The sequence below is a fragment of the Myotis daubentonii genome, chromosome 5 (genome assembly GCF_963259705.1).
Source record: "Myotis daubentonii chromosome 5, mMyoDau2.1, whole genome shotgun sequence".
In the NCBI taxonomy this organism is placed as follows: domain Eukaryota; kingdom Metazoa; phylum Chordata; class Mammalia; order Chiroptera; family Vespertilionidae; genus Myotis; species Myotis daubentonii.
The window spans coordinates 45,798,072-45,824,440 of NC_081844.1; positions in this window are offsets into that span (position 1 = coordinate 45,798,072).

Sequence of the window (26,369 nt, forward strand, 5' to 3'; positions counted from 1 at the left end):
AATCAGGAGTATTTTTTCTTCTGTAACTGGTTTATTTCATGTAATGGCTACAAGTTTCACTCATATACTAGCAATATTATATTCTTGTTTTTTTAAGGATGAATTTTCATATCTATATATATGCCACATTTCTTATCCATTCACCTGGCACTTAGGTTGCTTTCACTTCATGACAAAGCAAATAATGTTGTAATAAACACAGGACTGAAAATATCTCTTCAAGATCCTATTTTCTATTCTTTTGAATAAATACCCAGAAGTGGGATTGCTAAATTATACAGTATTTGTATCTTTAGTTTTAGGTGGGTTTTTTTTTTTTTTAAAGAAACTTGACAATGTTTTCTATAGTAACCAAGAGTGCGTAGGATTTCAAGTTCTCCAACATCTAGCCAATGCTTGGTATCTATATATAAAAAAGGCTAAGCGACCAGCCAACCAGCCAGTAGCCATGACGCGCACTGACCACCAGGGGGCAGACGCTCAACTCAGGAGCTGGCAAGTACCAGCAACTTTGCAGAGTGCCCTTTTGCACTCTGGGACCCCTCAGGGGACGTCAAACTGCTGGTTTCGGCCCGATCCCTATAGGCCAGGCCGAAGGACCCCACCTGCCGGAGGGAACCCACTCACCCTGTAGATGCCCTTGAACCCCGTCGCTGACCCAGGTGCGGCCAGCTGGGGGGGGACCACGGGAGGTTGGCTCCAGGGCATGTCTGGCCTGTCTTGCCCAGTCCCATCCTGCCAGCCACTTTCCAATTAATTTACTTTCCATGTGCACGAATCCGGACTCTAGTTTTTGTTTGTTTGTTTGTTTTGTTTGTTTTTATAATGACTATTTTAACAGGGGTGAGGTGATAGCTCACTGCGGTTTTGATTTGCATTTATCGGATGACTAGCTATGTTGAGCATCCTTTCAAATACATGTTGGCCATTTATGTTTTCCTTGGAGAAATGTCTATTCAAGCCATTTCTTCCGTTTTTAATCAGGTTATTGGCTATTTTTTAGCTGCTGGGGTATGGCATATTTGGGATATTAACCCCTTATCCTATACATGGTTGTGGATGTTCTGTCCCATTCTATAGGCTACCTTTTCACTCTGCTGTTTTCTTTGCTGGGTCAAAGCTTGTTAATTTGATATGGTTTGACTTATCAGTTTTTGCTTTAGTTGACTGTGCTTTTAGCATAATACTCAAGAAATCTTATCAAGACTAATATCATGAAAAATTTCCCTTATGTTTTCTTGGAGGAGATTTACAGTTTCCGTTCTTTGTGTTTAAGACTTTAATTCATTTGGAGTTGATTTTTGTGCATGGTATGAGAGTCTAATTTCATTCTTCAGCATATTAACGTCCAGTTTTTCAACCCCATTTGTTGTAAAGACTATCTTTTCCCCATTGTGTATTCTTGACACTCTTGTTAAAGATCACTGGACATATATGCATGTGTGTGTTTTTTTATGAGCTCTTTTGTCTGTTCCATTGGCCTATATATCTGTCTTGATGCCAGTAACATACTGTTTTTGTTTTTGGTTTTTACCTTACTTTGTAATATGTTTAGAATTGAGGAAGTGTAAGGCCTCCAACTTTGTTTATTTTTCAAAATATTTTTTTTGTCTATTCAGCATCATTTGTATCATATGAACTTTAGGATTTTTTTGCCTGTAAAATAGATTTTAATAGGGATTTTACTGCATCTTGTTTGTGGTCATACAAACAGTTTAACAATATTAAGACTTCTAATTCATGAACACAAGATATCTTTCCATTTAGTTGTATCATCTTTCATTGTTTTCAGCAATGTTTTGCAGTTTTCCATATACAACTCTTTTACCTCCTTGAATAAGTTATTTCTAAGTATTTTATTCTTTTTGATACTCTCGTAAATGGGATTTTTTTCTTAATATTCTTTCCAGATTGCTTGGTTATAAAATGCAACTGACTCTTGTATATTGACTTTGTATCCTGCAACTTTGCCAAATTAATTTATTAGTTCTAACAATTTTGTTTTTGCTTGTTTGTTTATTTGTTTTAAATGGAATTTTTAGGTTTTTCTACACAGCATTTGCAGATAAGGTTATTTGCTATTCCTTTTCTGATTTGGAGGCTTTTTGTTAATTATTTTTATTATTATTATTATTATTATTATTATTATTATTATTTTGCCTAATTGCTCTAGTTAGGACTTCCAATACTACATGGGATAGAAATGATAAGCGTGGACGAATAAGCACCATTGCCTTGTTTCTTTAGTGAATTGACATTTTTATTGTTCTATAATGACTTTCTTGATCCCTTATGACCATTTTTTATTTAAAGTCTATTTTGTCTGATATATGTATGTCCACCCTTGTTCTCTTCTGGTTACCATGAAATACCTTTTGCTGTTCTTTTTATTTCACTTATAGTCAATGTGTGTCTTTAAATCTAAAGTGAGTTTCTTATAGAGAACATGTAATTGGATATTTTAAAATCCATGCAGCCACTTTATGTCTATACTGGGGAGCTTAATCAATTTAAACTTAGAGTAGTTTTTGATATTAATGAACTTACTAATGCCATTTTATTATTTTCTGTTAACCTTTTTTGTAGTTCTTTTGTTCCTCTTTCCCTCTCTTGCTGTCTTCTTTTTCACAGTCACATGCTCTGATTCATTAGTACATCTTCTATAAGTACTTTCTTTGTGGTTATCAGAAGGCTTATATTATACACCTTATAGTTACAAAAACTAATTTAAAATGATAATAACTTCAATTGTATAGTATTTTGTATTTGTCTATATATTTACCTTTGCAGTGATTTCATGTTGCTGTTTATCATATTTTCATTTCAATTTGAAGGAATTTATGTAGCATTGCTTGTAATGCAGGTCTGGTGTTGACAAACTCCCTCAGGTTTTATTTATCGAGGGGTCTTTACCACTCCTTCAATTTTGAAGAAATCCTTAAGTCTTGCTTATACATATAGTTAGGTCTTCTATAGGAATTTAAAAGATCTAGCTTATTCTTTGGCCATTAATATATTGTTATAAGAACATTAATTTCTTTTTGATTCTTCCAAGTTTCCTTAGTAATGGTTTACATTTTCATTCTATTTCATAATATTTGGCTATTTCAAATCAATTTATCATTGTGGTCATATGCTAATAGTTAAATGAAACATTACTTATATTTATATAACACTATATCAGGTTAAATAAACAACCAAACTTTTCTCTCCCAAGTTTAGTTCTCCTACCCTAATCCATCATTTGTCCAAGTCTTCACAGCGGAAACAACTAAAGGATTCTATAGCATGTATGAATAGTGTTTAGGATAGGTTGTCAGATAAAAATACAGAACATACTTAAACCAAAAAATACTTGCTGTTTATCTGAAATTCAAATTTAACTCGGTGTCTTTCATTTTTATTGCTAAATATGGCAAATCTTCTTCTGGAAAGCTCTTGACACTTAGTTCAACCCTTGGAAATCAAGAGGAAGAAGACCAACTCAGCAGAATAGAAACAGACTCATAGATACAGAGAAAATTTTAACAGTTTCCAAATGGGAGGGGGGCTGTGGGTAGGTGAAAAGGTGACGGGATTGAGAAGTACAAATTGGTAATTACAGAATAATCATGGGGATGTAAAGTACATCATAGAAAATACAGTCAGTGATCTATACTAATAAAAGGGTAATATGCTAATTAGACCGAGTCAACTGGCTATCTTCTGGATGTCCGACTTCTTTCCAGACAAAGCTGTGGTGGTGGGGGCCAAGGCAGAGGCAGTTAGGGGCAATCAGGCTAGCAGGGAAAGGCAATTAGGGGCAAGATCAGGCCGGAAGGGGAGGGCAGTTGGGGGTGAGATCAGGCCAGCAAGGGAGGGCAGTTAGGGGTAATCAGGCAGGCAGAGGCAGTTGGGAGAGATCAAGCAGGCAGGCAGAGGGGTTAGGGGCAATCAGGCAGGCAGGCAAAGGCAGTTAGGGATGATCAGGCAGGCAGATAGGTGAGCGGTTAGAAGCCAGTAGTCCCAGATTTCGAGAGGGATGTCCGACCGCTGGTTTAGGCCTGATCCCTGTGGGTAATCAAGCCTAAACTGGCGGTCGGACATCCCCCAAGGGGTCCCTGATTGGAGAGGGTGCAGCTGGACCAAGAGAACCCCCCCTCTCTCCCATACACAAATTTCATGCACTGGGCCATTAGTATTATAATAACTATATGTGGTGTCAGATGGGTACTAGATTTATCAAGTTGATCACTTTGTAAGTTATATAAATGTCTGATCACAGGGTTGTACACCTGAACTAATATAATAATTGTATGTTAACTATAGTTTTAAAATAGAAATTAAAAAAAAAACAACTCAGCTATTTCTTAGGGAGGATGTAAGATACTCCCACTAGAACCAAATCTGAGGATAAAGTAAGATTTAGAAGAAGACAGGCACCATTGTAGATTTTCAACTTGTCAGACACAATGCTTAGCTTTTAACATGAATTTCAGTCCATGATCCTTCCAACAACTCTGCTTTAAAGGTAGGAAAATAACAACGTGGATAGGCTAATTTGCCAAAACCTACACCTCCAGGAAGTGAGGCAGCCAGGATTCAAAACCAGGTTGACATTACCCAGAACCTGTGGGCTTACTCAAAGTGGGAGAATAAAGTTTAATGTCCCTGCCTCAGGGTTAATGGGAATATGATCTTGGATACTCTTTCCTCCAATCTTCATTTAAATAACATTTAATGTGCATCTCTGTGTCAGACACTATTTTATGGACAAAATATGAAATGGTAAACAAGACCTATACATTCTCTACATCCTCAAGTATACAACAAATTAAATAATATTATGGGCTAAAAGTCAATAGCAACTGTGGATTTAAAATACAAATAATAAAAATCTCTTTTACCAAAAACATGTTTATCATTCCTGGACTTGGAGTTATTTAGATGACAAGAAAATATAAATCTATACATCCTTGAAAAGCTAACACAGAAATAAAATGAATTTCTCAGGTATGGACTGTTCATGAATATAAAGCATAGGAAATTTTAGATTTTGCACACAACAGTAGTTTCATAATCTGTGGTAGCTTGTTTTATGACCTTAAGTAAGCAATTATTTAGAGTTTATATACATATGTAATTAAATCAAAATGTTTTATTCCAATTAATTTGAGAGGCCATGCTAGTAAATTAGAAAACAGTACTTACATTATCATCCAACTAATTCTCATATTCTATAATCTCTGAAAGAATTATTTCTAAACATTTTTAATTTTATTGGGCCAGGTATTAATCCCTTTTGCACCTATCAGTAGTATGGTTATATCATTTACTGCCCATAGTAGAATAATTCTGTTTGTGAAAGGATAAGCTATTCTTTAATATTCTAGGACAACAGGTATAACCTAGATTGTCACAAATAAGCCATAGTTGCAATCCACTCATCTCTATTTCAGAAACTTCAAAGATTACCATGGTGTGTGTGTGTGTGTGTGTGTGTGTGAGAGAGAGAGAGAGAGAGAGAGAGAGAGAGAGAGAGAGAGAGAGAGAGAGAGAGAGATTAGTGATAGTGGCTTTTTCCTTAGTGGAAAGCAAGAGGGCATGATACCAACGGTATTATATATCTGGGTTTTTCATGACAGTTTTATGGTGCCATTGGCAGTGATCAGAGCTAAAAATACAGCAAAAGTGAAAATCCTTCCTTGTAGTAATAAACATTTATCCTTCCCAGTGGAGAGAGAAATAAAATGCCTCTGCTGGTTAAAATGATGAGATAGAGAGGGTAAAAAACAGTCATTGTTGAATAGTTAACAATAAAATACATATAATTTGTCATCTGTTATTGCCCCTAATCTCATCTTTTATCTGTATAGTTATTTGTGCAATGGCTTCAATGCCTGGAAATCCCTCAGTAGTCATTTCTCCATATTGCTCCAATACCTGTTTATTACTAGGCTATTTCTCTCTCTTTGTCTTGCTTGAGTTTAATGTTGTCAACTTGATTCCATTTTCCTTGTAGTTATATGGAAATAGTTTGTTAGAGAAATGACTTTTTAAAATTGATTTTACAGAGAGAGAGGAGAGAGAGAGAGAGAGAGAGAGAGAGAGAGAGAGAGAGAGAGAAATAACTTTTTAAAATTGATTTTACAGAGAGAGAGGGGAGAGAAGAGAGAGAGAGAGAGAGAGAGAGAGAGAGAGAGAGAGAGAGAGAGAGAGAGAAATGCAGATTTGTTTTCCACTTATTTATGCATTCATTGATTGCTTCTTGTATATGCCCTGACCTGAGATCCAACCCACAACCTCAGATTATAGGGCTGATGCTCTGACCAACTGAGTTTCTTATCCAGGGTCAAGAGAATTGACTATTATTTAACATAGGACCACATAGCTTGACTGCCTTGTAAATGACATATTGGCACACTGTCCTGAAAATAATGTAGTACATTACTCTTGACTTCTACCTTTGAGGCTGCCTTCTTCTTCTTTTAGTAATTATACAGAACATTATCATGTTTTCTGTATGTAAACCTACAATCAATCTTACATATCCTAAAGAGTCAACTTTCAATTTCAAAGAACTACCATATGCAAGAATGCTTGCATGCTTATTTGCAAATACAATTGTTCTTTTAAAAAATTATATCACATTGCATCTGATAAAACCTGTGTTATTATACCCAGAAAAAAGTAATAAACCCGAGAAGTAAGAATGATTTTCAGATAAGTGAAGAAACTTTTATCTAATTTACTTTCTGGCTGTTAATAGATTTTTACATTAACGTAGTGGGAGGAATGAGAGCGATAAAGTAAAAACCATATAAAAAGAGATGAATATTTAAAATTAAATTCTCAGTATACCAAATTAGTTGAAATTTCATTTTCTATTTTTATCATCTAAACACTCATTTTTAACCATTAGCTGTTTCTATACCAACACACATATAAAAGCCAGTGGGTCTTTCTATATAGTTCCTCTGTGAGTAATAGTCACTGCAAATTTTCTTCAACATTTTAACAAACATATTGGTAATTTGCACAGATTCAAGAGGCCAATTTATCAGGTCGAACTTTGTAAAAAGACAAATGTAGGAAAAACAAGTTATATGCAAACACAATCTCTCTTCAAGACACTGAAAGTGTTTTAGAAACAGAAAAATCAATGACACTTCACAGTATGTCTGCAAGGTGAGTAGACATTATGTTGTATTAATGAGAAAATAGATATGGGAAATTAAGGGGAGATACAGGCCAGTAAAATAAGATGGAGAATATAACCATTGGGCAGAGAACCAAGAACCAAACCACAGCCACACATTTTTATATTATTGAAAAATTGTAGCATTAAATATAAAAAATAGGAAGATAATTCTGCCTGCTAAATTATAGACAGCTTATTAATGCTCAGGTTTTTTTACTAAGGCAACAATTACATTTAAAAAAAAATCAGTTCAGGGGAAAGAAGGAATGAAAATTAAATCATCAATTTAGTCAATAGCTGGAGAGTACAAAATTCTGTAGGCAAGAGATTTCTCAAGGGAAAGGGTGGGTTTGAAGGGTGAATTTTATAGCATGCAATTTGCCTTGGCATACTTTCATTAACTGATCTGCTTGAGATCTGATCTGCCTTTATGTTGCATCCCCTGTCATAAAAACCTCTAAGCAGTCAACAAAGAGAAAAAGTGAAATAATGGTGTCAGAAAAGTCTACATTTTTAAAAATGTTTAAACTAAAATAAATGAGCAAAAAAGGAAAAGGAAAAACAACAACAACAACAGTTCACCTATCTCCCACCTCCCGTCCTCTGGAAATTATATATATATATATATATATATATATATATATATATATATATATATATATATATTCTCCATTCATCCATTAGTGGAAACAGGTTTTTTTTTTTCCATATTCTGACTATTGTAAATATTGCTGCAATATCCACGGGGGTGTATGTATCTTTTCAAGTTAGTGTTTTTTTTTCTTCAGATATATACCCAGAATTGGAAATGCTGGATCATATAGTAGTTCTATTTCTCATTTTTGTGAGAAACTTTCATAGAGTTTTCTATGGTGTCTGCACCAATTTAGATTGCCAACAACAGTACATAAAAGTTCCCTTTTTCTCCATATTCTTCTCAATACTTGTTACTCCTTATTCTATATAATAAAAGCCTAATATGCAAATTGTCCCCTTGATAGACAGTTCAACCAGGAGTTCAGAGCCAGCCAACCGCCCATGGCCCTTCCCCCCAGCCAGCTCCAGCCCAATCTGCCTGATTGGGGTGGGCTGACCGGACCCCACCCATGCGTGAATTCGTGCACCGAACCTCTATCTTTTTTTATAATAGCCATTCCAGCAGGAGTGTGGTGATATGTAATTGTGATTTTGACTTGTATTTCCCTAATGATTAATAATATAAAACATCTTTTAGTGTACCTGTTGGCCATCTGCATGACTTCTTTGGAGAAATGACTATTCACAGTTTCAGTACTCTTTTCTTTTTTTTTTCTTTGGCAGAGGGTGGTGGAGAGTGGTCAGCCATGTGAACGTGGAATATATATATATATATATATATATATATATATATATATATATATATATGATGGTGAGATAATTTTATTTATATATTTATTTTTAAATATTTATTTTTCAATTATAATTTATTTTCAATATCATTTTGTAGCAGTTTCAGGTATACAGCATAGAGATTAAACAATCATATGTTTTACAAAATGCTCCCCTTGATATATCCAGTACCCACCTGGCACCATAAATAGTTGTCACAATATTAGTGACTATCTTCCCTATGCAGTACTTGTTAATCCCTTTACCTCTTATACTCAGTCCCTCAATCCCCTTCCTAAATCCTTTACTATGATCTAAAGAACCTACATGATTTGTTTTGTCCATCTCTTCAACTTCTACCATGATCCCTCTCACTATGATACTAAATATTAATATTTTTTATTCTTTAAAAAAATTTTCAGCCCTGACCGGCTTGGCTCAATGGATGGAGCATTGGCCTATGGACTGAACGGTCCCAGGTTCGATTCTGGCTAGGGGCATGTACCTTGGTTGCGGGCGCATCCCCAGTGGGAGGTGTGGAGGAGGCAGCTGATCGATGTTTCTCTCTCATCAGTGTTTCTAACTCTGTATCCCTCTTCCTTCCTCTCTGTAAAAAATCAATAACATATACTTAAAAATTTTTTTTTAAATTTTCTTTTCTTTTATTACAGTTTAAATTCAATATTATTTTGTATTAATTTCAGGTGTAGAGTACAGTGATCAGATAACGATACACTTCACAAAGTGCTCCCCTCGATATTTCCAGTACCCACCTGGCACTATACATAGTTATTACAATATTCTTTTTTATATTAATATTAGAGGCCAGGTGCATGAAATTCGTGCACTTGGGGGGTCCCTCAGTCTGACCTGTGCCCTATTGCAGTCCGGGACTCCTTGGGGGATGTCCACCTGCCGGCTTAGGCCCACTCCCCAGGGAATCAGGCCTAAGCTGGCAATCAGACATCCCTCTGGCAGCCCAGGAGTCCTTGGGGGATATCCATCAGTTGGACATCCTTAGCGCTGCTGAGGAGGCGGGAGAGGTTCTCGCCACCGCTGCTGTGCTCACAGCTGTCTGCCGGAATTGTGGCTGAGCAGAGCTCACACTGTGGGAGCAGGAGTGCACTGACCACCAGGGGGCAGCTCCTGCATTGAGTCTGCCCCTGGTGGTCAGTGCATGTCATAGCGACCTGTCATTTCTAGTAGTTCTGCCATTAGGGTCAATTTGCATATTATCCTTTTATTACATAGGCTATTTTAAATAACATTTAATATTTTGTATCACTGTTATTTTCCATGTCATTAAGTTGTTTTAAATAATATCGATACTAGTATTTTATAATTGTGTAAAATTAATACTGAAATGCTACCAGTGATTTTGATCGGTGTGGTCACTTTCTGGAATTCCCAGGCACTGCACTATCTACCTCCCTTTCTTACATGACTATCTGTTCACTCACCCTCAAACTGCACTACTTCTTGACCATCTCACCTATTGCTTTCTTTCTTTGGGTTAATCCTCACCCAAGGATATTTTTCCATTGATTTTTAGAGAAAGTGAAAGGGAGAGGGAGAGATGTGCATGTAAATAGCATTTGGAACCTGGACCTTTGTAAGTTATAGGAACAAAAGCAAAGAGAGAAAGAAACATTGATTTGAGAGAGACATATAGATTGGTTGCCTCCCATCAGGGCCGGGAATCAAGCCTTTAACCGAGGTTACCTGCCCTTGACCAGAATGGAACCCGGGACCCTTCAGTCTGCAGGCCAAAGCTCTATTCACTGAGCCAAACTGGAGAGGGCATGCTCTTCTTTTTGAAGTTCCTTGTTTAATGCCACCTTCTTTCTCCTCCAAAACCTTACGTAGCTCCTGTTGTTCTGCCCGATCTCCCTGTTCTCTGGAGTTCCACATCCAGTTCCAATCCAGTATTTAGTTTGTAGAAAAGGAGCTTCCTGAGAGCAGAGGGTTTTGTCACTTCTGTCACTGCTGCACCTCCAAAGTCTTGACCACTCTCTGGCACTCAGTAAATATTTGTTGAACAATTAAATGAAACTGACAATAAGTTATCTTGCTTATGCCATAAATATTTCAACCTTCTTTAGTTAATGTCTCCAAGAGTACCACAAATTTCTCTTAGGACACGCCAACATTTAACAAGTTTGGATCTGCAAGTCTGGCCCTGTCCCTCTATGCCCTAGTCCTGCCAAATGAACAACTATCTGAGTCCATATCCCTGCTGACCAGTGAAACCTAATGTAAGCATTTGAGAGAGTATCATTCTAATATTCTCTAACACAGTGTGATAAATACTAGTGATGCTTACATTCAAATATTAATAAAACTATAAACTAGAAAATAAATCTTAAGGAATATATTTTGCCTGAATTTGTGACGGATGCCAAAATTTTTACAAAATATTTGCCTGAAACTTGATTTTTAAAAATCATTTTGCTTTTGTACCTATAATTTACAAAGGTTCAGGTTCCAAATGCTGCTTACATGAACATTCTTTTGGGACCAGTAACTGACTTTCAGCTCTGATGCAAGCCCTTCCTTTATTTGCTGCACAGAGTGGTTGCAGAGGTCACTCCCATTGCCAGCCTGCTCTTCTGTCCCCTCTTAGGCCTCAGCAGCCTTCAATTACCAGCTTACTCTAATTACTCCACTTCATCGTATTTGTCTTGCTAATTCCTTGCACCTAAATCCCCACATCTTTTTTGCAATGACAGCTTTTTCTTCTCAGATTATGCCTTTATATTTTTAAAAACAGAATTAGTATTTTAAAAAATTGATCTCCTTGTAGAAAAAAGCAGATAAAAAATATATAACAAATTGTAAATGATATCTCTACATGTAGAAAACTATACAGTGGTTTTCCTTCAAATTAAAAAAAAAAGTTGTTTTAACATACCAACGTTATTGTTCTCCCTCCAAAACTATATTCTTATTTTCTTTCTAGTCCCTGAAGCATATATATATATATTTACTTTGAAGAGTAATAAATTAAATAGCAAAGGTTACCAACAAGCTAGCTAGCCCAGTCACCTTAGCAGCTTTGATTTTTTAACTTGTTTTTTTTCCCAGCTTTGTTATACATATGCCCAAAGAAAGAAAGAGAAAAGTGTTTGAACCCAGCGACCCACCTGCTACACACTATGTAACAATGCTACCATTACATTGTGTCCTTACTTAAACTGTTAGATAATGTTCCATTAAAAAAAAGACATTGATTAGATTTCTAAGATGAATAAAGATAATATAAATTTGCATATAACGTGATCATATGGTATCCTTTTTCAGCTTTGGGGAGAGAATGTATGTATATATGATTCATTTTGAAGATTTGGAATATGTTCATTCTGTATCTCTAAAATATAAAAAAAACATTCTTGCAAATGCTTGCTCTAAATATATAGAATTTTTAGCAACCATGATTAATCACGGCAATATTTCACACAGATATTTACTTGATTTGTCTCTCCCTCTGTCTCTCATCAAAGGTAGAGTACATCAGTTTTGCAAAAGCAGTTATCCAGGGGGATTTGTTCCCAATTATTTTGATCCAATGTTCTTTGTCTACGTGATGACAAAGCAATGGCATGTTTTTCATCAAAGGCAGGAAATGCATTGTTTTTTTCTTTGATCTCTAAAGAGGAATTCTTGAGTAGAAAGGTGAGAAGATAGACCTTTAAGCTTTTTTTCAGTGCTGTAATCTGAAAATAAATAAACTACCTTTATGTGAAAAGTTGGAAATGTTTTAAAGCACAATTCCAAAATGAGTAGGGACTGATTTTATACTAATCTTTAAAATTTTACATCAAAAGAACTTTCAGACAGTTACGTATTTCTAAATCCCAAATTGAAGATAACTTTACTCACTTGGAACCCTGATATTATATGTTTAGCTAGAAAGTAAATAAAGCCCTGAAACTCAATACTCTGTCTTAAAGTGTGATGTCATTAATGCCCTTTATCTGTCTTTTCTCTCAGTTTATTTGAACCTCTTATTGAACCAGCATAATTTTTTCATTCTTTCCTTGCCTTTTCCATGTCCCTTTCAGTTCTCAGCACTGTACTCATTTCTTCAGTCAGTTTACATGAGATCTGACTACATTTTGTCTTATCACCAATTAACTTATTTGTTCTTTTTCAATATGTGTACATGTGAGTGAGTGTGAAGGTGTATCTGTGTAGGCCTCTCTCTTTGAAGGCACATAGATATTACCAAAAAATTATTCTGTTGAATGCTCTCTCTACCGCCACTCAATTTTACCCCTTATATCAATTAGAAACGATTTTTATTTAATATTTTAAGGAGTTCAGAAAACCATAATTTTCTTAAAATTTTGGCTAAAATTGTTGAGGCCTACCATATTCCATGCACAAAATATTAATTGAGATAAATGCCATACCTAAACATAAGAGCTAATGTTATAAAACTTCTAGGAAATAACTAGGAGAATATCTTTATGTCCCTGGGTTGACACAGATTTCTTAGATAGAACACACAAAAATACTAATGATAAAAGAAACGATGATAAATAGGACTTCATCACAATTTAAACTTCTGTACATTAAACAATATCATTAGAAAATTAATAGGCAAGATAGACTGGTGAAATATTAACAATACATGTATTTGACAAAGGACCTGTGCCCTGAATATATGAACAACATCAAGTTAAAAATAAAAGTCAAACAATATTATAAAACTGGACAAAATATATGAACAGAAAAGAGAAGAATGAAAAAAAATAAGCATATAAAAGGTGCTGAACATTATTGGGAATTAGGGAAATTCAAATTAAAACCACTATAAGATATCCCTTCATACACTCAAGAACAAATATTTAGAAGACTGGTAGCACAAACTATTGGTAAGGCCATGAAGCAACTGAAACTCTCATATATTGTTTATTAGATATCTGTTAGACCCAACAATTCCATTCATAAACATAAATTTTCCCAAAGAACTGAAAACATATGTCCACAAAATCTTGCACATATGTTCATAGCATCTTTATTCACAATAGTCTAAAGTGAAAAAATTAATATAATAGTAAATATATCTATAATAATAAAAGCATAATATGCTAATTAGACCAGACATCCTTCCAGACGACCTACTGGATGAAGCCGGGGCTGCGAGGGCTGAGGCGACCGCCATGGCAGGTGGATGTCAAGGCAGAGGCATCAAGGGCCAAGCTCCCTGCACAAATTTCGTGCATCAGGCCTCTAGTACATATATAAGAAAGACAAAAAATAGATTCTGTGTCACAGCAAAAAGTTTATTCACCTGGGAAAGGGAAAAAGGGAGTAACAAAATTGAGCAAATGGCATTGTCAGAGCATGATGCAAATCTGACAGTTGCTGCCAGCCCAGTGGGGAATTCTGGAGCAAAGACTGGCAATTAGTGCCATCTGCTTTGGGTAGAAATGGCTAAGCCCTCTTGCCAGCAGCTTGTTTAGTAATGCCTGTGGGCTGCTCTAAGATGAGCATGTCCTTAAGTTACTGTCACCTGACTGAGTCATTGACTGGGGGATCACCAAAAATAGTGTGGCTCTGGCTCAAAAGCTGAGACAGACCCTGCAGAAGCTCCCAGCTAGAGGCTGTCAGCTAACCACACTCCTGGCCACTGGCAAGGAGTCATCTCTGCAGGGGGAGTTAAGTAGCAGATCTCCATGGTTTTCACTCTGTAAGGCTCAAATTATGTGAATTTCAAAACTAAACTATGGCATGAGATGTCACGGTGGTGGTTATCTTTAGGAAAGAAAAAGACCTTCGTGGCTAAGAAGGGTCACTAGAGCGGTTTCCGCGGTGCTGGTCATGTCCTTTTTCTTAATCTAAGTGCAGGTTATGAATGTGTGTTTACTTTATATTTCATCAGGCTATGTACTCATGACTTGTGCACCTTTTGAATTTTTGTTTATTTAATTAAAATAAGAGCAATGCCAGTCATTTCAGTAACAAGAATATAAACCAGATAATGTTTTGAAGCATGAGTGAGTGGTGGAAAATTTAGAATATATGTATTTCTAAGCATGGCATGGAAAACAGCTTGTATTGTACTGTTCTGAAAGACAACACAGTCTTGAAAGTATAAGTGATTGCACTATCCAGATACGTGGATATTAGTGTCATATTAGGAGTCTAATGAATTACATTTTATCTGATATCTACTGAAATTTGTAATTTAATGAAATTTGAAATATAAAAATAGTCTATAAATCTAACCTGCATCCTTATAATATATTCTTTCCTGAAGCAAATTTCATTTTTCTTTCCCAAATTTATATTCTTAAAGCTAATATGTCATGTTACTGATTAAACGTTACCACTCAGTAAATAGACTTTAAATTGCATTTAATCCATCTAAAGTAGACTAACTCTAAAAATGTCTTTTCTATTATTTCTCCTACATCTAAAAGTCACAATATGCAGAAGTGAATGCTTGTCTTGTTTCCAACATACATATAATATGCAAGCAAATGCCTTTTTAAAATAAATCCATTGTATATTAGGCACTATTTTAGTTCCTAGGGATAAAAAGATGAATATAATGCAGCCCTTATTATCAAGGAACTAAAACTCTAGCAGAGGAAAATACAGCTATGTCATTAATTATAATACAATATAATGAATGCTATACTAGCCGTAAAAGAAAGAGGTTGTGGAAGTGCAGGGAACAAAAGATACTACATTTCTTTTCACTGTCTCAGGGAAAAGGCTTGCTACTAAGTACCCCAGAGAGGTTTTCCTTAAAATGTCAATAAGAGTTCTCCAAGAGGAAAAGCAAGGACATTTCAGTCAGGAGGGGAACATAATTAAAGGCAGAGAAGGGTGACGGGGAAATATTGCATGTCCTTAGGATTGTGGAATGTTGTAAAGGGGCAGGATTTAACCCAGGTGCTGGGAGAAGGGTACAGAGAAAGACCGGTGGGCACTAGCTGGAAAGCGTACATTGGGAACACGCAACGATGCTTCAGGATAGATGGCAGAGTCTAGAGCAGTGATCTGAAGTAATACTTTGGGGACAGAGGATGGGACACTGGAGAACAGCAGCCCATAGAGGCAGAGACGCCAGTGAAAGAAACAGGGAGCGATAAAGAGCGAAGTGGAAAGAGGGCATGTGATTAAATCACAGGAAGAAGAGAACCAGCGGGGTCAGAAGTTGTACAGAAGTCACGCAGGAGGAAATATGAAAAGGAACCCTTGGGTTTGGCAGGCCGAGGGGGAGGTTAATAGACGGGAGTGGGAAAGTCCGCATGCAATGGGCATGGGAGAGGGGAGGAGGCGGAGTGGAGCTTGAAGCTGTGCGGTTGGTTCTAGAACTGTGGTTGTGCATTTGAGAAAGGGAAGGCACAGATGGAGCAGAGAAAATAATTTGTTGTTTTTTAAAAAAAACAGAAAGACAAAACTATAGTTGTAGGCTGAAGGGAATAACCCTATGCAGAAGAAATAGTTAGAGATATAAAGAAGGAGGTTAGATGACATTTGGAAAGAAATAGTTTTCCCTTTGAAATAAGACACTAGTAAGGAAGACTGAAAATATATACAGGTATACTCGTAGTTAGCAGCAGATGGATTGATTTAACAAGTAAATCTGACCAAGGACTGTCATGAGGCCAAAGTAGAAAATGAGACACTAACGTTTTACAGGAACATCTTCTTTTAAACCCATCAGTTCTGGACTCTGCCTGTCCTTCCTGGAACACTTGCCTCAAAATACCCTACACTAGTTAATTCTGTTCATTAGATTCCACATATGAGTGAGGAGTGAGATCGTGTGATACCTGTCTTTCTCTGACTGGCTTATTTTGCTTAGCATAATGCTCTGCAGGTCCCTCCATGCTGTCTCAAATGGTAATAGATCCAAAGACACAGAAGCATGGAACAGACGATAGAATCTCTGAGGGAAGGTGGGGGTGGATGGGTGGATGGGAAGAGATCAACCAAAGAACGTGTCTGCATATATGCATAACTCATGGACACAGACAATAGGGTGGTGAAGGCCTGAGGCTGGGAGGGAGGGGACAGGCTAGAAGGGGTCAATGGGGGCGGGGAAGGGGAGGGGACATGTGTAATACTTTCAACAATAAAGATTTAAAAAAAAATAAAGAAAAAATACCCTGCACTGACTTGTATCTAGTATGGACGTCCTCTTTCTAATTCCCTCTCTCTTCCTTCCTTCCTCCTTGTTGTTAAGACAAACAGCACATTTTGTGTTTCTCCAGGGCTGGCCCATGAGCACACTCTGTCCCATCAGCACAGGGACTCTTTCTGAAAGAAGCCTTTTTGGAGAGAAATCCTCCAGCCCCAGCCCCCACCATCCTTTACAACCTTTCTCCTTTCTGGACCATTGGCACAACACTTTACAATTCTCCTGTTGAGTTAGACTTAACATAGCAATGATTACAATAAAAACAATAAGAATACAACAATCACAACAGCCGTCTCCAATGGTGATATTAAGGCACAGAGAGAGAGAATAAGTTAACTTGCACAAAATTTCACAGGCAGTAAGTGGTACTGAAAGTGTTGACAATTACTCTATAGCCCCTGCTTTTACTGTGACCTTTTTAATCCCATCAAGAATGGGTTGAGAGGCCAACCTGAGAAAATGGTATTTGTGTTCTCAGATATTATTCTCTGAGTAAAATTGAGCTAAAGGCTTTGGAGATTTAGCTCTGAATTTTCAAAGGACCTCCAATGGACTGTGTTTTGAGAATTTGCAACTAAATAGTTCATGATTAATTCCAAAACAATTCAAACTGTTCTCCAAAGAAAATCAAGTGAAGTTGAGCTGCACTCAACACTTTCAAGTATGTCTAAGCTCTCTTCGCCTTCTTCAGAAATCTGCACCATTGTACACAGGATTTACTATCTTAAACTCTCTAATTATGGATCCAATCGACAAATGCAAGTGCAAATAAATTTTATTACTAAAGTTTGTCTCTGTAAAGTTCATGTGTGCCAGGGAAAATCAAAGGTTTTACTTTCATTTGTATTGTATTTTTAACTGCTGTGCATATTTTATCATTGCAGTAATTTAGAAAACTCAAACCTAAAGAGGACAAACATAAAATCTCCTTAATTAGGAAAAAATGTAGGAAATATACCTGAACAATGATGATTTTTAATTGTAATATACAGAGTTGTTGCTGTATGTACGAACATGCTCTATAAAACAATCCTATAATGTAGTAATATACTGAACATGGTCTATAAAACAATCCTGTCAGTATTTCGTTTTCATTATTGACACATCTATGGGTGATTAATCATGCCTTTTGTAAAATTCTACACAACTTTCATTATCAAGTAATAACAATAATAATAAATAGCTACATGGTAAGACTTTGCCTGTTTTGGGGAACTTACTTGGCTACTGAAAGTCTATCTTATCTATAGTTAAGGGTCAAGGAGGGCCAAATATATGGTGCTGGAAGATGACTTGACTTTGGGTGGTGGGCACACAATGCAATATACAGATCATGTATCATAGAAATGTACACTTAAACTTAACACTATTAACCATGTCGCCCCAATACATTTAATAAAATAAAAAAGTTACCCATTTATTTAGCAGAGAGCAAAACAAACAAACAAAAAATGTCTATCTAAGGCAAATCTTCCCCAGGTTCTCTAGAGTTTGAAAATGAACTTCAGAATAAGCGTACCTGTAGGCAAAATAACTAGTTAATAACTTGATCAAACAACTCTTATTCTAGAAGGCATAGATGGGTAACACTCCAATCCTGGGTGAGTCCACATTGTTTCTACAACAGATTACTTCGAGTTCTGTTTAGGTCAGTCACTCTTAAACTTGCATTAAGTTTTCCTGGGTTGTTGTGTTTAATTTAGCTTCTTGTACAATATTCTAAAAGTTTCTATGTCACTAGAACTAAAGTAGTACACAGAAATCTGCATTTACATCCCTTCTGGCAATTATGTTACAATCGGTACAGGAACAACTCTGCAAAATATGTGTTTTGATCCTCTGCTGGAAGTAATGAAATCATGAAGATAAGGAAACAGAATCTGGGATCTTCTCTAAGGATTAGTTTTCTGTCCATTTCATCTTGTAAACCTCCCCATTGCTTTTCATCCCTCTGTCATCACCCAAGTACTTAGCAATAGATCCTTTTGTAGCAAGAGAGCAGCTTCTGTCTGATTCCTTTCCTTGGGCATTGCTCCTCCTCATTCAATTCTCTACTGTGATTATCTTTAAAATGGGAACCAGGCACTCCAAAATAATTTATTTCGCCTCCAGAAGAAAATATTATAACTTCTTTATTTTTATCTGAAAAACTCACAAAATAAAGCTTTAGAATTATTTAATATCTGTAATTTACATAGGTACTTATAATCAATCCCCAAGTCATTTATTAGTATGTTACAAAGGACACTGAAGGTATCCAGAGGCAAGGCTGGGAATTCAATAAGAAGCAGCTAATATTGGCCCTAAACGTATTCATTTTCAGTATGCTGCAATGTGTGGCAATTAACATGCCTTTTAAAGTGAATTTATAATGTATATTACTACATTTTAAACTCCAAAAAAATTGAAAGTTAAATATAAAAATATTTCTAAAATAAAACTTGGAATTGAGGTTAATAGTCATAATATAAATAAACAATAAGAAAATATCAGAGCATAAAATTCTAAACCTAGTGTTTTCTTAGATAAGTTAGCAGGTTAAAAAAAACAATGATGATCTAAACAAATTGGACAAGAAATAAGATAAAATTTGAAACTATTATCATTATTACTGTTAATGAACTTTAGGCTAAATGAACATTGGATCTTGAGATATAGGTCAATAAAACAGTTATATAATCCTATCTAATAAAGAGAAACATGGTAATTGGCGTACGACCGCTACCCTTCCCATCGGCTAATCAGTGAGATATGCAAATTAACTGCCTGCCAAGATGGCGGCCAGCAGCCAGGCAGCTTGAAACTAACATGAGGCTTGCTTGCTTCAATGACGGAGGAAACCAACCTTCCCCTCCTGCCTTGCCGGCCTATGAGCTTGCAGTTTAAAAAACATTGTAACAAATATAGAAGCTAAACAAAACCCCAGAAACCAGCTTTCAGCGAGCCGGGATCTTAGAGCTGGAATTGATACAGAGTTTTGATTATAGAACCGAAACAAACCAGATACCTGCTTTCAGGAGCGGAGGCCTAAGAGCTGGAGCCTCAGAGCTAAAGCTGGCCCAGAATAAAAAAAGAAAAAGAAAAAAAGGAGCAGTTGGGAGCTTCAGTCCCAGCCTGAAAACAGCCCTCAGCCCCTCACCCAGACTGGCCAGGCATCCCAGTGGGGACCCCCACCCTGAAGGGTGTGTGACCAGCTGCAAACAGCCATCATCCCCTCACCCAGGCTGGCCAGGCACCCCAGTGGGGACCCCCACCCTGATCCAGGACACCCTTCAGGGCAAACCAGCCGGTCCCCACACATGCAACAGGCCTCTATCCTATATAGTAAAAGGGTAATATGCCTCCCAGCACCAGGATCAGCATGACAGGGGACAGCACCCAAACCCCCTGATCGCCCTGCAGCTCTGTGTGTGACGGGGGCGGGGCCACAACCTCCCTATCCACCCTGCTCTGTTCCTGACAGGGGAAGGTGCCCCAACCCCCTGATCAGCCCTGCTCTGTGCCTGATAGGGGGGAGCTTCCCACCCCCCTGATGGCCCTGCGGCTCTGTGTGTGACAGGGTGTGGCGCCCCATCCCCCCCACCCCACGGGCCCTGCTCTGTGTGTGATGGGGTAGAGCCATAACCTCCCCATCGGCCCTGCCCTGAGTGTGAGAGTGGCGGCGCCCCAACCCCCTGATCGGCCCTGCTCTGTGTGTGACAGGGGGCGGTGCCCCAACTCCCCTATCAGCCCTACTCTGTGAGTGACAGGGGAAAGCTCCTCAACCCCCTGATGGGCCCTGCTCTGTGCATGATAGGGGGAAGCTCGCCAACCCCCTGATCGACCCTGCTCTGTCACCAACCAAGGTACATGCCCTTGACCGGAATCAAAGCCGGGACTGCTCAATCCTCAGGCCGATGCTCTATCCACTGAGCCAAACCAGCCAGGGCTACAAAGTCTTTCAAGTTCAGCATCTCACTGGTCTCTTCTTGGATTGCTCTCTACACACACTGGACTTTTTGGCTCAATGAGATGTGCCAAACTGTTTAATTCAGGCTTCCCTGCATTGTCTCCTCTCTGCCTATAACTCCATTTCTACCATTCTTTCCCTATGTGCCTGGTTATCTCCTACTCAGCATTCTCCCTTCAGATGACACCTTTAAAAAAGTAATTCCTTTAGTGGACCTTTCAAACAAGTTTACACGAGGTTAGGCATCCACGACCCACCACCCCCAGATCTTTCTAAAATATTCAGCACTTTTACTCTTGAAACAATCACACTGTACTTCTGTTACTAGTTAAATTCTTTATTTTCCCCAATTGTCAGTATAAACTGAGGTCAGGGCCAGGACTCTCTTTCTCATTGCTGTACCACTGTTTATTTAATTCTTTTCTTAAGAAAATAAGTTTAGAGTACCTTTTAGGTAAATACAGGCAAAAGCGAATTCATATGTCTTCAATTATCTTCCTAAAAATGTAGGTCACCAGGAAGTATAACAGAAGTGTCTGTGGTTTAAATGGGGCCAATAATCTGGCTTAGTCAGTAGAGTAACTCCTAAGAGTAAATCAGTAATTATACTTAGGCTGGTGAAAAAATATATAAAGACCCAATGATTTTGTAAGCTTTGAGAATTAAAAATTCTACATATTTTTAAATGGCTCTTATAAAATGAATTTTTAAAAACACACAAACAAAATCACACTAAATTCCTTATAAAATATGAAAAGTGCTATGAAAATACAATGGGTTATTGTCATTTTGCCAATAAATATACTGGCATTCTGACTTTTATCCAACATTTCAAATATGCTATATAAAGAACTGTAGGTTTGGGGATGAGCCAATTGGTTTTAAAGGAGAAAATTATGCCGCTAATAAAATTCCTGTGACTGAGCACTTGAAATAAGAATTAGAAGAAGAATAAAAAAAGAATTAGAAGGAGACATCAATAGAGCAAAGACATTTCAAAGACAATGAACCAAAAGAAGTTTCTGTTTCTATAATAACTACAATGCTTAAATAACTCAATTTAGAATGCTTCTAATCCTTGCAGTAAAGTTTATAATGATGTACAGTAATTAAGAGTAGAAATAATAAATAATAACAAAAGCAACATACCTAGATTTTATGAATATTACATTTCATATTTATATTATATTTCCTATTTAGTGAAATAGGACACTCTAACCAACAGAATGAGGGATACAAAGGGTAAAAGAAAATTGTATGATGAGAAACCATTCAAAAAATTAGCCTACCTTGTCCATACATTTTTTCTATTATACCTATTAATCACTGTCTGTAGGTACCAAGGATTTTTTCTTTAATTAAATACACTATATTCACTTTCTAGATTTTTCTTATTGATAGTGTTAGCATTTGACATTTATTTTTGTGTGATTTAGTATCTAGGTATGTGATATAATGCAAAGTCTTTCTAGTTCAGCATCTCATGTAATGCAATCACATTTATATACATGTTTTAATGTACCAGCTATAATAACAGACCTATTAAAAAGAAAGGGTCATATAGTAATCAAGTAAATGCTCCATCACGAATATAATAAAAGGGCCATGCAATTATTTTTATTTTATTTTATAATAGGCCTTTATTAACTTTGATGTGTTTTAGAGGCATAGCTCCTGAACGGTTACTGTGATAGACTGATTTATGCTAACAATTTGGTCTTTTTTTTAAAAAAATAAAATTGTTTTTTGGAGTGGGAAAATGTGGTTTATTTTAAGAATGATCCCTGTTTAATGTTTTACCCTGAGAAAGGTTTGAGTGAAATTAACTGTTGTATGGCTCATTAATTATTTCTAGCCTCTATCACCATCTTTCATAAAGAAATGTCAAAGGGAAAACAAGCTGTCTAACCCTGCTGGTGATCACTATGAAATACAATAGGTGGCGTTGCTAAAATAAAATATGCCCCACTTATTTCTTATCCTGCATTGCATTCCTCAATCTGCCATCATAAACACTGAAAAGGTGAGTGAAAGATTTATACTGGCCAAGTCTGGATCTCAACTGACAATATAGTACTTTACGTTTATAAGGCAGTTGGTTCCAGGATATCTAAGCACATTAAATATCACTGGCATATTTTAAAGGGTTTTTCGTCAATACTAGTAAGACAAACAGAAATGTAGAATGCATAAAATGATGTGTCACATTGAAGAATAGCTTTCATAAAAACAAAGGACAACTTGTATATGACTGAAGATATGCAGAAGGGAGACAGTATTTTGATTTTCACTTTGAAAGTGCACTGAAGGGTATTCTCTTACTGCTAATGGTCAGTTCTTTCTACAACTGTGATTTATTTTACTAGGATCTGGAACAGGTGTGGCCTATCTTTGCCAAAGTCTTCCAGAAGTTCATACCTGCCCTAGGCTTCAGGTTTCAGATCTGTTTAGTAAGATTGTTGAATGGCATGCAATCCAATAACTTCTATCTTATTACATGGACAAAACACTGACTTACTATGAAAGCCTTTATCTGAAAATCCAGTTTTGCGTTTTGAATTTGGAGAAATGGAACTTACATAATTTGAAGGACTTAAGTAAGAAGTTTGGTCTTATGAAAAATTTTATAATTGTTTTCAACAAAATGAACATTTATATGCATCAACTGCCATGTTTATTATTTCCCAAAGTAAGTGTCAGCGTTGGTCAAGAGCCAACCATGGAACTTTTTAAAACTTGGAATAATTATTGTTAAAGTTAGCAGCAAGAAAAGCAGGAGGTCGAAGGAACGTGTGTTTGTGCTGCTCAGAGTACAACATTTTGCCATGAACTCTGTGACAAAATAAATATAAGTAGAGCAAAGGGGAAAAAAGGAGTTTCCATCCTCCAATTAAATATAGGGTTTTCACCTTAGGTCAAATACCATTTACTGCAAATACCTGACTTTATAAAAGAAGCCTTATGATTGCCTACTTCCTTTGAAAAATATACAGCATTGTGCCAGCAGGTACAGTTGTGTTGCTCTCAGTGCAATCAGTTCGTGCGAGGTGCTGTGGAATGTCATGCGCACTGCGAGGAGCGAGCGCATTTTTAAGATGGCAGGAAAGTAACTGCGGCAGCTCAGCTTGCTGAACCTGACTGCTATAAATGGCCACATGTAATGAGGATAGGTAGATCAACATAGCTCAAGTTTTGAAGTGAAATTGTATCTTATTTCTGGCACCACGAATACTAACCTGATCCTTATCTGTCTAAGAAAAAACATTCCTCCTTAACAGGCCGGCATAACTCTTTACGATTTCCACATACCTCTTGAAAATTATGAAAGACCCATTGTATTAAAACCTGGGGGGAAAAACAGGATATTTTAGTCCTTTTAGTGTGATCAGGTTAATCTGTCAATTTCACTTTGTTTTAGAACTATCTGAAGGGGGAAAAAATGTTTGATGTTATATTGTTAAATCCTCCACCCAGGCAGACAAAACTGAAATAGAAAAAAAAAAAAAAGATCAATATTATTAAAACATGTTTAGTCTATTTTTGTCTGTTAAAAAATCCTAGACTGGGAGTCTAGAGATTTTGGTTTTAGTCTTTCTGCCACTAGAGAGCTGTGGAGTCTTTGCTGTTTGTCTTTGAGAAAAATATCTGACTTGTCTTGGGCTTCCGTTGACCAGATAACATTGAGCCCCATTTTCGTTCTAAGCCTCCTTGTGAAACTTCTACATTTTTCATTTTTCTTAATTAAAAGAAAAAAGTCCTAAATAGTCACATCTCTGCCTGCATTCTAATTTCAGAGGTTTCCTGAAATTAGAAATTTGGGCATTTCCTGAAATTAGAAATTTAGGGACACTACTTAGTGGAAATATTGTGAGCTTTGGAGTTATGGAACCTTGTCATTTAATGGTATACCCCAAACCAGTTATGTATATTCTCCCCATTTGAACATGAAGATTTATGGTAGTTGGAAGTAACATTCTTAGAACAACAGGAGATAAATTAAGAGCCTACTTTATAATTTACATAATGAATGAGGAATAATAAACATTCCTAGACCCATCATCAGCTTAAGCAATGGACCTTTCCCAATGCCTGGGAAGTCTCTGTGTGCCCCTCACCCAAACAATTACAGCCCTCATCCTTCACTACAAGAATAACCACTACTGTGAATTTTTTTATAGCTCTTTGCATCTTTGTTATTTTCTTACTACATATGTGTATCTGTAAAAAGTATATCCTTAACTTCTTTATATATGAGGAATTATACACACACACACACACACACACACACACACTCTCACACACACACATACACATTAGAGGCCCAGTGCACGAAATTCATGCATGGGAGGTGTGTGTCCCTCAGCCCAGACTGCACCCTCTCCAATCTGGGACCCCTCAAGGGATGTCCAACTGCCTGTTTAGGCCTGATCCCACCAGAAATCCCTCTCATAATACAGGACTGCTGGCTCCCAAGCACTCACTTGCCTGCCAGCCTGATCACCCTCTAATCACTCCCCTACCAGACTGATTTATGCCTAACTTCCCTCCCTTGCCAATCTGGTCACCCCTAACTGCCCTCCCCTGCTGGTCTGGTTGCCCCCATCTGCCCTCCCCTGCAGGCCTGGTCCCCCAGAGCTGCCCTCCCCTTCTGGCCTGATCCCCACAATTGCCCTCTCCTGCTGGCCATTTTGTGGTGGCCATCTTTGACTACATGCGGGAGGCCATCTTTGTGTGTTGGAGTGATGGTCAATTTGCATATTACCTCTTTGTTATATAGGATATTATTCCTCTGCAACTTGCTTCATTCACTTCACTCTGCCCTTGAGATTTACTTTTGCTGATGTAATGAAATATAAGTATGAATACTACAACAATACTATTTCTAGACTCTTTTTGATAAGGTATCAAATTGTTTCAAATTGTTACTAGTAAATGATGCTGTTTTGAATATTCCTGTACGTGTCCTGGAGCTTACACTTACAAGGATTCTCTATGCATGTACTTGTGAGTGGAACTGCTGGATCATTGAGCATCAGCATTTTCAGCTTTGCAAGACATCAGCTTGTTTTCTAAAGAAGGCTTATAAATATATACTCCCACCAGTTTCTGTAGAAAGCAAATAACATGTTCATTCCCAAGGAGAAGAAATGTTCTTCTAGCATTTTTGGAGATAATTCTTGAATCACTTTTCAGTTCCTTCAAAACATACAATTATGCTTATTTGTTTTTACTTTCTTTGAGAAAATTTTGGGAATATAGAGTGCCAAGGAAGAGAATAAATTTTATCTCATCTTATCTACACTAATAAAAGACAAACATGCAAATTGACCATACCTTACCTATGCCTTAAGCCACGCCCACCAGCCAATCAGAGTGACTATATGCAAATTAACCCAACCAAGATGGCGGCCGGCAGTCACGGAGTTGAAGCGAGCAGGAGGCTTGCTTGCTCCAGTGATGGAGGAAGCCAGCCTGCCATGGCCTGCTCTAAGCTCCACTCCAGGCTACAAAGTTTCAATTATAGAAGGCAAATAAATCCCAGAAAAAGAAAAAGAAAAAAAGGAGAGGCTGGAGCTTCTGTCACTGGGGAGGCTTGGCCAGCCTGAAAATGGCCCTCAGCCCCTCACCCAGGCTTGCCAGGCACCCCAGTGGGGACCCCCACCCTGAAGGGCAAACCAGCCCACCCCCACACATGCACCAGGCCTCTATCC